General features: G+C 41.8%; 1 pseudogene; it reads right to left on the bottom strand.

The window, feature by feature from the left end:
- Positions 1-468: 468 nt before the first annotated feature.
- Positions 469-1,754, bottom strand: LOC110314257 (annotated as a pseudogene).
- Between the last annotated feature and the right edge of the window lie 11,664 nt (positions 1,755-13,418).

The following is a 13,418-nucleotide window of genomic DNA, read 5'->3' as shown; positions in this document are numbered from 1 at the left end:
GGTTCTTTCCAGGTTCTGGTTATTATAAATAAGGCTGCTATGAACATAGTAGAACATGTGTCCTTATTACATATTGGAGCATATTCTGGGTATATGCCCAGAAGTGGTATTGCTGGATACTCCGTTAGTGCTATGTCCAATTTTCTGAGGAACTGCCAAACTGATTTCCAGAGTGGTTGTACCAGCTTGAAATCCCACCAGCAATAGAGGAGTGTTCCTCTTTCTCCCTATCATTGCCAGCATCTTCTGTCACCTAATTTTTTGATCTTAGCCATTCTGACTGGTGTGAGGTAGAATCTCAGGGTTGTTTTGATTTGCATTTCCCTAATGACTAAGGATGTTGAACCAGCCATTCGGTATTCCTCAGTAGAGAATTCTTTGTTTAGCTCTATTCCCCATTTTTAAATAGGGTTATTTGGTTCCCTGGAGTCTAATTTCTTTCTTTTCTTTTCTTTTTTTTTAATCCAGTGAGCTCTCAACTTTTATTGGTCCCTCAGTTCCCAGGGGTTCCCTCCTTCTCTGCCTCAGTGCCTCAGAACTCTGGTGTCATTAGTCTCGGACACCACTTTGCCATCCACGATCTTACAGGTCTTCTGCACAGTTTGCACGGAGTTGCTGGAGTCCAGGGCATCGTTGAGACTGAAATCTTCTCCATCCTCCAGCAAGCGGCGGTAGATGGCAATCTCTGCCTCAAGCTTCACCTTGATGTTCAACAGGGCTTCCTATTCCTGGGTCTGGCGCTGTCCCTCTGCTCGAGTTTGTGCCAGCTCTGACTCCAGATGCAGAAGGACTCCCATCTGTGCCTTGTATCGAGCCTCCACATCCCCAAGGCTGTTCTCCAGGTTGATGTTCTGGTTTTTCCATGAAGTCCAGGTCAATCTCCAAGGTCTGGAGGGTGTGTCTCAGCTCCATGACTGTGGTCTCAGCGTCCCTGATTTTGGCAGACTTTGTGGTGACAACTGTGGTGCTCTCCTCAATCTGTTGAGACCAGCACTTGTCTAGTTCCTCGAGGTTCTTCTGAGCCAGCAGTTCATACTGGGCACGGATGTCCACCATGATCGTGCTGAGGTCCTGAGATTTGGGGGCATCCATGTCCACAGTCAACCCAGAGCTGACAATCTGGGCTTCCAGACCTTGGACTTCCTCCTCATGATTCTTCTTCATGAACAGAAGTTCCTCCTTGAGCGCCTCGATTTCTGTCTCCAGCTGCAGCTTTGTGATATTGGTGTCATCTACCACCTTGTGGAGTCCATGGATGTCACTCTCCACAGACTGGCACATGGCCAGTTCTGTCTCATACTTAACTCTAAAGTCATCAGCGGCAAGGCAGACATTGTCGATCTGCAGGACAATGCGGGCATTGTCCACAGAATTCGAAAAGATCTGAACCCTCAGGCCTTCGATGATCTTGAAGTAGTGGCCCCAGCCTCTGACAACCTGGGGCCCCTTTCTTCTCCAAAAGTTCCCGGATTTTGCTCTTCAGTCTCCAGTTCTCAGTTTCTAGGCTCTTTACCTTGTCTAGGAAGCTGGACAGGAGGTTGTTCAGATCTTGCATGGTCTCCTTCTCAGTCTGGATTCCCCACAGAGCCACCCCAGACGGAGCAGGACACGGATATCTGGGACCTGGAGCCCCCAGCATCTGCATAGACGCTGGCTGTGCTGATGGCAGGCCTGACCTGCTGGCTGGGAGTCCTCACAGAGCTCAAGGACCGGTAGTTGGTGGAGAAGGTGGTGGAGTGGGTGGTGAAGCTCATCTTGTCAGGAGAGGAGAATGAAGCAAGAGACCATGACAGGGTTCCACCTCGGTGGAGTCTAATTTCTTGAGTTATTTGTATATATTGGATATTAGCCCTCTATCGGATGTAGGGTTGGTAAAGATCTTTTCCCAATTTGTTGATTGCTGTTTTGTCCTATTGACAGCGTCCTTTGCCTTACAGAAGCTTTGCAATTTTATGAGGTCCCATTTGTCAGTTCTTGATCTTGGTGTTCTGTTCAGGAACTTCTGGGGGAATCACCATCTCTGACCTCAAGCTGTACTACAGAGCAATTGTGATAAAAACTGCATGGTATTGATACAGTGACAGACAGACAGGTAGATCAATGGAATAGAATTGAAGACCCAGAAATGAACCCACACACCTATGGTCACTTGATCTTTGATAAAGGAGCTAAAATCATCCAGTGGAAAAATGACAGCATTCTCAACAAATGGTGCTGGCTCAACTGGTGGTTATCNTGTAGAAGAATGCAAATTGATCCATTCTTATCTCCTTGTACAAAGCTCAAGTCTGAGTGGATCAAGGAACTCCACATAAAACCAGAGACACTGAAACTTATGGAGGAGAAAGTGGGGAAGAGCCTCGAGACCATAGAATGCATTTTTTAAATTCAGGCTTTTCTGTAGTATTCCTGGTTTCAAAGCCTTAACTCCTCTCTCCATATGTGTGTTGTATTGCTTAGTATTTGCTTCATCTGAAAGTAACAATGCTCCAAAATAATAGTTCTATAAAAAAGAAAAACAATCTTTTCATAACAGTTCAGAAAAAAAAAAAAAAAGGCAGTGTGAGGCTGATTTAAAGTGTTTGGGCTCCCGGTGACCTCAGGCTTTCTTCTTCCATGTTATTATTCCTTTCTCTGGAGCTTCTATTTGTCAGGTAACGTCCTGGTCTAAGATAGCTGCTGTAGCTCTAGATTTCATCTTCATGGTCCAGTTAGCTGTTCTCCAACTATGGTGCTCTTCCAGCTAGCCTAACCTAATCAAGGAGCCTCTGATATCAGTGAGAGATTTTGTCCAAAAAATAAGTGAGAGGCTGGAGTGATGGCTCAGCGGAGTTACATGGCAGCTCACAACTCCCGTCCCAGAGGCTCTACACCTTCTTCAGATTTCCCTGAGCATGCAGCAAACACTCAAGACAAATAAACTAAACTAAGGTGAAAAATATAGTGGACAGCTCCTGAGGAACAACGCCTAAGGTTTACTTGTGGCCTTCACATGCATGTCCATATACATTTGCATAGGAACAATGCACACAGACTCATGCACGCACACGTACAAAGAATTAAAATTAAAATAGATTATTTGACTATTGAATTGACTCCAGGTGGTGAAGGGTGGAGGCAGGGAGGGAAGCTCAAGGCCACTGCAGTTTGGCAGGTGTGAGATGAGAACTGTTTAGAGTGGTGGAGTAGGATGAAAAAGGGCAGGTTAGGTGTAAAGATTTTTATAGGTGGAGCCAAAAATATTTTACTGAAGGATCAGAAGGTGGGGAAATAAAGCGGGAAGTCACAGGTACAACGTTTTGACACTTCTGCTCTAAGGACATGTTTGAGTGTGGATGCCACTTAGCTGAGATGGGCAACTCTTGGAAAAGAATCTGCTGGGGAGATAGAAACTAAAAGAGATAGAAACTCTAGGCTTTGCAGCACAGGCCTGTAAATCTAGCTACTTGGAAGGCAGAAAGAGGAGGATCAAAAACTGAGGAGCATATGGGCCAGAGAGTGACTGTAAGGCTACCCTGGACAACTTAGTAAAACCTTGTCTCAAAAATAAAATACTTGTCAAACAGAAAAAGTTCCAGAGGTTGTCTACTTCCTGACTATGGACACAATGTGACCAACTTCCTGATACTCCTGCTGCCAGCTCCTTTGATAGTTTCCCACTAGAAGAGACTGTACCCTCACACTTAGAACCAATGTAAACTCCTCCTTCTTTAGACACCTTTCGTGCAGTATTGTGCCAAGTCAACAAGGATGCTACAGCACTGCTTACCTTCCCAAGCCATAGCGCGGGGCTCCATTGCCAGATTTTTATCTCACAAATCAAACAAAACCAGAAGTGAAATGAAACCTGGGAAGGACATGGACTGTGTTCATAAAGTATTTTTCCATGCAGCTTTCATCTTTGCTTAACTCATCCTATTCAGAAAGTGCAATGGATGAAGACATGAACTAAAATGATATAAATGTGGGTGAAGTGGGGGATACATTTAACAGCGACTTAGGAAGTGAGCTACATAGGGTTTGCATGATTAGATGTAAGGAAGGAAAGTGGATAAGTATCCTGGGGTGGGGGTGGGGGAGAGTAGTTCATGTGCCAAATCTGGTTTATCTCTGTTTATTGGAGAGAGTAGCCCAAGCTGGCTCCAGATCCAATAAGTACCCAAGCATGACTTTCAACCCTCATCATCTTGCTTCTATAATTCAAGTACTGCTCTGACAGTACTTGGCTGTACATAACATACTGTTATGACAGGAATACGTCATAATACCCATCTTTCATTGCCTTTAATTGGAGCACAGCCCCACCCATTTGTTACATATTGCTGATGCCAGCTCTTATCCTGCTACAGCAGAGCTGAATACTTGTAACAGAGACTATATGGACTACAGAGCCTCAGCCACAACCTGCTATCCATTTCCATGGGTTGTGTGACTATGTGGAGCCAATGGCTGGGTGAAGATATTAAAAAATAATTGCAGTCATGCATGCTGGTTCATATATGTAATTCTAGTGCTCAGGAAGCTGGGGCAGGAGGATTGTTAGAGTTTGAAGCCTGTCTAGGTCACAGAGATCTATAGCTACTCTGGGTTACAAGTTTAAAAACATTGTACCTCTACTGAGAATGAACACTTTTTTCCCTCATTATTTCCCAAATAAAGCAGTAAGTAAAGCAACAATTTGCATAACTTTTCCTTATAAGTAATTTAGAGATGATTTAAATATATATGGAGCTGAAGACATTATTCAGTGTTTAAGAGCACTTGCTTTTGGAGAAGAACCTGGGGTTTAGTTTCTAGCACTTACATGGTTGCTAACAATAGTATGTAACTCAGCTCTAGGGGATCCGCTACCTTCTTCCAGTGTCTGTAGGCACCAGGTACTCACGCGGTACCCAGACATACATGCAGACAAAACACTAATACACAGAAAAAGGGAGTTTCAATACAATCCTGCTAGAAGATGTTGGTCAGTAAATGAAAAACTTAGTGCCAGGCATAGTATGTGTTGTTACAAGTTATTGTTCAGGAGGTTCCAGAGTCACCTAAAACAATACAGGCTACTGCCATTGCTCTGGTTGTACACCTTCCCCAAAAATCTAATAAATAAATTATAAGTAATGATTCCTAACAATTATTACTAATGATTAATATAATTTAATAAATAAGTATTGCAAAAAGTAGCGAAACACTGAGCCACCTAATTTAATACAAGATGAGTACTAATGTCACCTTCTCTTGGGTTTTTGCTTTTTTCTTCTTTATCAATATGTAAAGAAGTCTAGGAGTCAGTCAGAGTCTCACTAGACATGCTAAGAAAGGCATTATTATTATTATTATTATTATTATTATTATTATTCAAAGACAGTTATTATTTTGGAATAGACATTTTATTTTAGTCATTTTGAATACAAGACATAAGAAACTAACCTCTTTTGACTAGGAAACGCCATACTGGCTAGCTTTCGTAGTGTCAGAAGGTGTAATTTACATTGCTAAGGGAGAAAAGACAGCAATGATCTCAACTAGCACTGGATGCCAAATGCTACCACTTGACCTGTCTGGTAAGATGCATCTATCTGTGCAATAGTGTCTTTCTGATTGAATATGAGGCCTGCTCCACAGGAGGGATTTCCTGCCTGGCAATGTAAACCTGGTCAAAAGCTCATGAGTCCTAGGAGGAACCCACTGTTGTTTTGCTAAATGCTCATTCTGTAAAACTTCTTTCTAAATATTTATGTTTATATCTATAGATTTATGTTGCTTCTAATTTTTTTTTTTTTGCGGGGGAAGCTTCTTTTTGAAATGGTTAACAATTAATACAGAGGCTGGTAATTGTTCGAAGTACAAAGTGTGAAGAGCTTTGAGTTCTAAGCTGTGGATTAATCCTCTATATTACCCTCCCCCTATCCAACGGCTCAGGGACCATCTTAGAAGAGTGGGCAGAAAGAATGTAAGAACTGGCAGATAAGTGGGGAAAGGTGTGGAATGCTGATTTCTGGACTGGATATGGCTTTTGCATACCCCAACTCACAGCACATATAAAGCCAGTGAAAGTTCCAACAGGAGTGGGAGAGTAACGTCTCACTCATGGCAGAGATGCTGTTGAATCACTCCCCTGTGGGGACATGGCTGCTAGTAGACTGTTCATACTTCACCCATGCACATATAGGCAGTACTCATTTGACTTGGAGGTTAGCACTAACACCCGAAATGTGGGTGTCATAAATTTTGTAATAACATTTAGAGGGGGCACTGAGGGGAACTGGAGGATAGGGATGGTGGGTATGATTAAAATAGTCTATAAGTATATAAGAATTTCAAAGAATAAATAACAATATAATCTTGTAAAAGAGCTTGTGAAGGCTTGGGTGGCAAGTGTGCAGGGACCACCTGAAGAAAACAACTCAGCAAACAGTTGGCTATGTATGTGGCTTTGGAGCTCATGAAGGAGGCCCTAGCTGAAGACTGAGGAAGTGGATCTTAACACTCTTCCCCTTCTCCAGAAATAGGTTTATAAACGTCCAGAGTATCTTTGCACTATCTTGAAGGGTCTAGAATCCCATTTCTATCTTATGTTTTGATGTCTGACTTAGTAATAAAGGTTCAATGTCTACAGAATGCCACAAGGATTAATGTTGGTTGTCAACCTAACTGGATGTGGAATCACTTAGGAGACAGCGCTGTGATTGCCTGTGTGGTGGTTTCCAGAGAGGGTTTAACTGGGGACGGAGGACTCACCCTAATGGTGGGTGGCACCTTTGCATTGGCTGGAGTCTTAGACTGAATAATAAGGGAAAAAGGAAAAAGTGAACTGAGTACTGGCATTTGCTTCACTCTGCTTCTGCTGTCCCACCCTCCTGTTGCCATGGCAGAGAGCTCCAGTGTCCACCTGATAGCCAAAAATAAACTCGTCTTCTCTTAAGTGGCTTCTTGGCAGGTCCTAGCAATGAGAAAAAGAACTAATCATAATCTTACTCTAAAATTGAGAAACAAAGTGGATGAAGACCAGGGGGGCTTTTGAGAATTTATTTCAGGGGCTGGAAAATGGAAAAAAGTACACTCTGGAACGAATCAAAATTGGCTTTTATAAGTTATATAAATCCTGTTGATAGAGGGGAAGTGTTGGTTAAATGGCACAAAGTTGCAGCTAGAGAGGAAGAATAGAGTCTGCTAATCCTCCTGACCATGACTATAGATTAATGCTTTATGTATTTCAAAATTACTGGAAGTGTGGGTATTAGACAATCTTACATAAGGAAATAAGTATCTGAGATGATAAGTATGCTAATTTACTTATTTTTATTGCTACAATATATAAATATCAAAACCTTACATTGAAGTCCAAAGCATATATAATTTTTGTCACATGGAAATGAAATATATATTTATTCTCTCTATATATCTATATCTATATTTTTTCTAGTAAGTTTTAAATGTCAACTTGACAGATCACATCCCATAATTACTAGAAAGGAGAAAAAATCTCAACTGAAAACTGTATAAATAAGATTGACCTATGGGCATGTGATGGGGGTTCTTCATTGTTAATTGATGTAGAAAGCCCAGCCCATTGTGGGCAGCACCATTCCTGGGTAGATGGTTCTAGGCTGTATCAAAAACAAAAACAAAAAAACAAAAAACCTAGATAAGCATTAGCCTGTGCATAACCAAGCAAACATTGTTTTTCCATGATTTCTGCTTCAAGTTCCTGCTGGAGTTCTTGCGCTGAATTCTCTCAATGATAGGCTATGTTCTGTAAGTATAGTCAAATAAGCCCTTTCCCCTCCCTTTTGGTCAGTGTTTCGTCACAACTACAGAAAGAAAAGTAGAACAGGCATTATAGATAATAACACTATTAGTATAGAAAACTTTTGTGTAAAGGTCTGGGAGTGTAGTGCTGGGATAGATAGAGCACTTGCCTAGCATGTCTAATGTCTGAGTTCTCTTGTCAGCGTCATGGGGATAAATAAACAGAATGGATTTAAAAAACTGAACCCATCTAAGTTTACTAAGATGGAATGGTTTGTTACAGTTCAATATCAGCAGTTCAGCCATATGGGTTGCTACATGTAATCCCAGCACTCAGAAGGTAGAGATAAGGCAATTGCTGTAAGTCCATGATCAGTCTGGGTTACACAGAGAATTCTGGCCATCCTGGGCTACACAGAGAGATTCTGTCCCAAAGAGCCAACCAAATAACAAAGCTGAAAGTTTACCCTTTCCTGCTTAAATGTCAGCTAAATGCTGGGAGAAGGGCATAAGGGGAGCTTTCAATTGGTTGTTGTCTAGGTTATGCCTAGGGAAACAGGAGAAAAAGAACCCAAAGCCAGTACTTTTATGTTACTGAATTCAAGTGGATTCCTTTTTAAAAACAACGTGCTATTTTTTTTTCATGTCATGAAAAAAGTGTTTATTTCTGTGCATAACACCTATTTCCCTAGATGTAACCCCTCTAACTAGATCATGAAAGGAAGCTTTGGTAACAGCAGCCAAGGACTGGCATTGCAAGTGTTTAGGTGAGAACTGCAAAGGAGTCTGCGCACCCTCTCACAACTGCTTCCCAATGTTTGAGAACTTGAGCCTCTCTTTCACCTTCCTTCTGTTCTCTTAGATCTCTCTTTTCCCTCTTATTCCTCTCAGAAGGAATGTGAGTGAAAATCGCCCCGTCAGCAGATCTGGATTCAAATCTCAGCTCTGCCGATTGATTATTAATTAATCTCAAACAAGTCAGCTAGCTTCAGTGTCTCTTAGGTTCCCTATTAACAGCAAGGAAAAGATTAATAAATGACTTTACAACATTATATTGAACACTGAATCAGATAACTTTATTGAAACTTAGAATAGGGCTAGGGACTACGTGTTATGATTTCTTTACACACCCTCTTCCTCTTCCCTCCTTACTTACCCACCTGCAGCAATCCCATGTGTACTGCTGTCTCAGCTTGAGTCCTGCCTTATAATTGCTGTGCTTATATTTTGTCTAGATAATATTCTGTATGGGCCAACAGAAATGTGGTCCCTTTGTGACTCAGGGCTGAGTCCTCACCTGGGTAAATTCATTCTTGGCATTAGTCATCTTGGTAAAGGTCTGTCCTTCAAACCAGAAAAGAAAAACCACTAACCAACCAAAAAAATTTTTTTAAAGAAATGACAATAATAAAAAGAACAAAATCGCACAAATTTGTAATGGAAGTGAAAACCTTTCTTAGCATGTCTATCGAAACTCTGACTACTCCATTTTTATCAAGATGGCAAGAAATCTAGGAGGAGCCTGCTCTGGGGAGCAGTAGTTATAAGTGGTAAGAAACAAAGAGAAAATAAGCAAGAAACCAAGGGAAGGTGCCGCAAGTTGTAGCCATTTATTTTATTTTATTTTATTTTATTTTATTTTATTTTATTTTATTTATTTTTTAGACTAGGTGGCTCAATGTTTATTCCCATTTTTTTTTCTTAGAGTGTATTAAAGATGCCTCATCCTCTGTTGACTATTGTTTTAATTGCATTTCTTGAAGTTTTGGCTGTGTGCCTTAGCATTTAATGGTTGAGTTCTTTTTCTCTCTTGCCTTGTGTTTCTTTAAAAATAAAGTTGAACAACTGTTTATATGTTTAGTGGCCATTTGTACTGTCTTGCAAATTGCCTATTCATATTCTTTTCCTTTCTTTTTTGAGGCTGGGTCTTATATAGCTGCAAACTTAACTATGTAGCTGAGGATGACCTTGCACTTTGGATCCTACAACCTCTAATTCCCAAGTGCTGACTGAGATTACACGTGTGTACCACTGCCTCTGGCTTTATATGTTAGTGGAGATGCAACTCAGGGCCTTAAGGATAATGGACTAAATCTCTGAAACTGTAAGCTAGCCCCAATGGAATGTTTTACTTTATAAGAATCCTGTGATCATGGTGTCTCTTCATAGCACTAGAAACCCTAAAACAGGGACAATAAAAAATTATTGGAGATTCTTTCCTAAAACCAAGTGGGAAACATGGTGGCATACAGGCAGACATGGTGCTGGAGAAGGACCTGAGAGTTCTACATCTTGATCCACAGGCAGTAGGAAGTGATCTGATGCCCTTCCTCCAACAAGACCACACCTACTCCAACAAAGTCACACCTTCTAGTAGTGCCTATGGGGGACATTTTATTCAAACTACCGCCTATCAGCTGAGCTACATACCCAGACCCACTTGCTTTCTTTATAGTGGATTGAAACCAGGGCCTCACATATGCTTCTATACTGTACATAAGCACCCTACCCTGGAACTGTATATCCATCTATACTTTACCCATTTTCTTACTGAGAAATGTCATCGTATTGATTTGTAAGGACTCTTGTTATAGGTCATCTAAAGTTTTAGGCTTCCTCATGTTAATAATCTGTGATCAATTAAACTCTCAAATTTTGTGCAAGTGCATAGTCAGTTGTTCTGATATTATTTACTCAGCATTTCCAAAATAATATTAAAATAAGACAGGGTCTTGCTATGAAGCACAGCTGGCCCAGAACTTGGCATCTTCTTGCCTCAGTCCTTTGAGTGGAACAAAGGTCTGTACCACCATATCTGCCATCACTTTAACATTTTATTTTTTTCCTAATAAAATTAGAATCATTTTGTCAAGTTTAAAATTTTTATTTTGGAATTCTTAATGGGATGATCTTAAAATGACAGAATTTAGGAAAAAAATTTATCTTTATGAGCAACATAAAAAGGGTTCACATATCCCTTGATTCTAGACTTTGTTAGTTGTTTTTAAATCTTTCAATAAATAGCTCCCTAACCCTGCCCCTACCTACTGCTTTTTCTTCAGGATTAATAATCTTGGCAATTTTTTCCTTCTGTCTTTTTCAAGACAGGGTCTCTCTGTGTAGCTCTGGCTGTCCTGGAACTCACTCTGTAGATCAGGCTGGCTTGGAACTCACAGGGATGCACCTGCCTCTGCCTCTGCTTCCTGAGTGCTGGGGTTAAAGATGCATACCACCACACCTGGTTTAAGATTAATACTTTTAGAGGCCTTGATTCATTTCATTTTTACTCCATTTCATTTTCCTAAAGAACAGAATTGCTTCTCAGGTGGCAACTTGGCTAGAATTAGCATTGCCAGCCCTAGTCAGGGCAATGATGGTTGCTCGGAATGAGAAAGGCTTCACTTTCCTGGAGGGCGGGAGGGACAGCCAGCCAGAGATTAGGAAGCTAATCTTCAGTAGCTTCTGGTTGCCAAGTCTGGCCAACCTGAAAGTGAAGTGCTGAGTTAGGACCAAAGATCAGGCAGATCATCACTGCTTGGGATACAGAAGCATGCAATGGAATAGATAGTGGGAACTGACAATAAAAAAAAAAAAGTCCAGGCATGCAAAAGTTCAGTGAGGCAAACAGTCCTTCCAAGACAGCGTAGCTCATCTTTTGTGCTGGCTGGACCATCAATTGCTTTTAAGGATTTATTGTTATTATTTTAAATTATACGTAGATGCGTGTATGCACATGTGGGTATGTTCACATTGCATGCAGGTGCTTGTAGAGGCCAGAAGTGTCGGAAGTGGAGTTACACAGTTGTGAGCAGCCTCTTGTGGGTGCTGAGAACTGAACTCACATCCCCTGAAAGAGCAGCCAGTAACCCACTGTATCGACTCTCTAGGCCCAAGTCAATGCTTTGGTTGCTGAGAGGGACTGCCTGTGTACAGTAGGATGGTTAATAGTATTCTTAGACATTGCCTGTTAGATGTTGGTAGCAACTCCTCCACTCAGTTATGGCAACAGCAAGTGTCTCTGGGCATTGCCAAATGTCTAGTGGCTGGAGAAATCACCTCTACTTAAGAACCACTGCTCCAAAATCTAAAGCCATGGTCCTCAACCTTCCGAATGCTGTGACACTTTGTGCTGACCCCAACCTTAAATTTATTTCCATTGCTACTTCATAATTGTACATTTTCTACTGTTATGAATTGTAATGTAAATATCTGGTCTTAGGCCACCCCTGTGGAAGTGTTGTTTGACACCCCCTCCCCCAAAGATATCATGACACCACGTTACGAACCACTGACCTAAAGTAGCCATCACTCCTGAGAAAAATCATGGAACTAAGTCCTCCAGATCAACTAGGAGGGCTGTCAGTGGGAAGGATGGAGCAATTTAGAGTTAGTTGGCTTCCTGGAAAGGGGAAGTGCAAGGCACCCCACCCCCACCTCAGCCACATCCTGGTTGCCTGGTGGGTGGTGGCCTAACTGGTATCCCAGGGATGTGTCATGATCACAGCAGGAGGGGAAAGAAACTGACTAGGAGCCTGGTTTTCTCATAGTCCTGTGAAAGAAATATCTCCTGCAGAGCTTGGGGCAGGCAGGGGTGGAGGCTAAGGTCTAGAGGCATTACTCATGAAGAAATTGTAGGTCATTGTTGAAAGGGGACACTGTAGTCAGAATTACCTCAAGACCTAGTGGAGGGGACTGTTCAAATCCTGTCAATTTGTTCCAGTCACAGAAGCTTTGGAGACTTGTTCAAATGTCACTAGGTGTAATTGGCTTGGAGTTATGGAGCATGGTTGGGGGGCTGCATTCTGCTGAACAGTGGAAGTTGAATAGACCACACAGCATGGGGATGTGGGTGTATTCCTGGAGAAAAGAAAGAACCGAGGAATGGGAACCATGTGGCTCAGCAATGTTCAGGGGAGACAGGCTACGTGCTTCACGAGAAAGGGAAGAACATGTACCCCCAACCAAACGCACACTATCCAAGGTTGGTATTACATATCTGCAAACTTGTTGGGGCTGAGTTGCTTCTAAAATGCTTGTTATACAGAAAACTGAACTGGCTGTAGTAGCTCCTGCTCAAAACTTCAGTACTTTGGAAGGAAGACTGCTGTGATTTGAGGCCAGCATTAGCTACATAGCAAGGCCCATGGAGAAGGGGAAGTCTGAAAACCTTCACTGGTTCAAATCAAGGGAGCACAGGATAGTTATGTGGGAAGTGTCAGGGTAATATGAACAAGAGGCCTACATTCAATTTAAGATGACTATTCACGAGAGTTTTCTCTCCTAAACAGCTGCTGTATCTTTCTCCCAGTGGAAGGAAGCCAAGGTAGGTTCCAGTAATCAGTGAGGCAGGTAGAAGCCTGTGCAAGCAAAAGAAAGATACCTGGCTTCTGTTCAGCTAGGATGTGTGGTGCTGGTTGGTAACAGCTAACATTTGTATGTATTTGTTGGCACACACACACACACACACACACACACACACACACACACAAACACACACACACACAGGAAATTACATGCTTAAATGGGGGCAAAGAACTCCACAATCTGGTGAGAGTAAGGGGCTGTAATATCAAAAGTCAAAACGGCCTGACCCTCACCTAATCATGGACCATTCCATTTTAAATGCAGTAGTTAAAGCCAGATAGTGAAGGTATGATGGCTGTCAAAAT

The sequence above is a fragment of the Mus pahari genome, chromosome X (genome assembly GCF_900095145.1).
Source record: "Mus pahari chromosome X, PAHARI_EIJ_v1.1, whole genome shotgun sequence".
NCBI lineage: Eukaryota > Metazoa > Chordata > Mammalia > Rodentia > Muridae > Mus > Mus pahari.
Note: the sequence above shows the minus strand (reverse complement) of the source record. Positions and strands in the feature narration are given on the sequence as shown.